The following is a 2,377-nucleotide window of genomic DNA, read 5'->3' as shown; positions in this document are numbered from 1 at the left end:
AAAAAAACAAAGAGCTTAGAAGCAAATTTACATGTCTGAGCCCAAGTTTGAAATTGGGACCTCCAGTCTATAAGACTAGTGTGATAACCAACTACACCACCAGACAAGTTACATTTCTACTTTCTTATTAGAAATCTAATCGAATGTTACCGTTTATAATAGGAATATGATTTTTAATTGTAGGGGTAATCAAATCCATACTTGTGTTTTATAAAGTTGTCAACCAACACTAACTATGATTTTTATTCTCATTTCTAATGTGTAAACTCATGTACGAAACATACACTAAAATCTATCAAAGTATAATTAAGAAAGGAAAATACTTACAATATAATTTCAAAACATCTCCTGGTAAAAACACAGGTGGAAAGCAAAATAACATGTTTGAGCCCAGGTTTGCACTAGGACCACTAATGTGTTAGATTTGCGTGATAACCAACTACACCACCCAGACAACTACATTTTTTATTTTCTTTTTACTAACTAAATTAGAATGATACGATTTTTAATTCGAGAAGTAATTAAATCCAGAGTGTGTTTTAAAAAGTTGTCAACAAACACTAATTTCCTTGTAAAAAAACAAAGAGCTTAGAAGTAAATTAACATGTCTGAGCCCAGGTTTGAACTGGGACCTCTAGTGTGTGAGACTAGCGTGATAACCAACTACACCACCCAGACAAGTTACATTTTCTACTTTCTTATTACTAATCTAATCGGAATGTTACCGTTTATAAATAGGGAATGTGATTTTTAATAATAGGGTAATCAAATCCATACTTGTGTTTTATAAAGTTGTCAACCAAACACTAACTATGATTTTTATTCTCATTTCTAATGTGTAAACTGATGTACGAAACATACACTAAAATCTATCAAAGTATAATTAAGAAAGGAAAATACTTACCAATATAATTTCAAAACATCTCCTGGTAAAAACACAGGTGGAAAGCAAATAACATGTTTGAGCCCAGGTTTGCACTAGGGACCACTAATGTGTTAGATTTGCGTGATAACCAACAACACCACCAGACAACTACATTTTTTATTTTCTTTTTACTACTAAATTAAATGATACGATTTTTAATGATGGAATGTTTTTAATTCGAGAAGTAATTAAATCCATAGTTATGTTTTAAAAGTTGTCAACCAAACACTAATTTCCTTGTAAAAAAAAAAAAAAGAGCTTAGAAGCAAATTTACATGTCTGAGCCCAGGTTTGAATTGGGGACCTCTAGTCTGTGAGACTAGTGTGATAACCAACTACACCACCCAGACAAGTTACTTTCTACTTTCTTATTAGAAATCTAATCGAATGTTACCGTTTATAATAGGGAATATGATTTTTAATAATAGGGTAATCAAATCCATACTTTGTTTTATAAAGTTGTCAACCAAACACTAACTATGATTTTTATTCTCATTTCTAATGTGTAAACTGATGTACGAAACATACACTAAAATCTATCAAAGTATAATTAAGAAAGGAAAATACTTACCAATATAATTTCAAAACATCTCCTGGTAAAAACACAGTGGAAAGCAAAATAACATGTTTGAGCCCAGGTTTGCACTAGGGACCACTAATGTGTTAGATTTGCGTGATAACCAACAACACCACCCAGACAACTACATTTTTAATTTAATTAAATCCGGTCGTTTTAATGATGGAATGAGATTTTTAATTCGAGAAGTAATTAAATGTGTTTTAAAAAGTTGTCAACAAACACTAATTTCCTTGTAAAAAAAAAAAGAGCTTAGAAGCAAATTTACATGTCTGAGCCCAGGTTTGAATTGGGGACCTCTAGTCTATGAGACTAGTGTGATAACCAACTACACCACCAGACAAGCTACATTTTCTACTTTCTTATTAGAAATCTAATCGAAATGTTACCGTTTATAATTAGGGAATATGATTTTTAATTGTAGGGGTAATCAAATCCATACTTGTGTTTTATAAAGTTGTCAACCAACACTAACTATGATTTTTATTCTCATTTCTAATGTGTAAACTCATGTACGAAACATACACTAAAATCTATCAAAGTATAATTAAGAAAGGAAAATACTTACCAATATAATTTCAAAACATCTCCTGGTAAAAACACAGGTGGAAAGCAAAATAACATGTTTGAGCCCAGGTTTGCACTAGGGACCACTAATGTGTTAGATTTGCGTGATAACCAACTACACCACCCAGACAACTACATTTTTTATTTTCTTTTTACTAACTAAATTAGAATGATACGATTTTTAATTCGAGAAGTAATTAAATCCAGAGGTGTGTTTTAAAAAGTTGTCAACCAAACACTAATTTCCTTGTAAAAAAACAAAGAGCTTAAAAGTAAATTACATGTCTGAACCAGGGACCTCTAGTGTG

General features: G+C 31.2%; 2 non-coding genes across 2 annotated transcripts; both read right to left on the bottom strand.

Annotated features, from left to right (window-relative positions):
* Positions 1 to 605: 605 nt before the first annotated feature.
* TRNAV-CAC lies at positions 606 to 678 on the bottom strand. The gene has a single exon. It is a non-coding gene; the product is annotated as a tRNA-Val (tRNA).
* A 523-nt stretch (positions 679 to 1,201) lies between these two features.
* Positions 1,202 to 1,275, bottom strand: TRNAV-CAC. Its single transcript has one exon. It is a non-coding gene; the product is annotated as a tRNA-Val (tRNA).
* Positions 1,276 to 2,377: the final 1,102 nt, after the last annotated feature.

This window comes from Ipomoea nil, unplaced genomic scaffold (genome assembly GCF_001879475.1).
Source record: "Ipomoea nil cultivar Tokyo-kokei standard unplaced genomic scaffold, Asagao_1.1 scaffold1155, whole genome shotgun sequence".
NCBI classification, from domain to species: domain Eukaryota; kingdom Viridiplantae; phylum Streptophyta; class Magnoliopsida; order Solanales; family Convolvulaceae; genus Ipomoea; species Ipomoea nil.
This window is presented reverse-complemented; position numbering and strand designations above follow the sequence as displayed.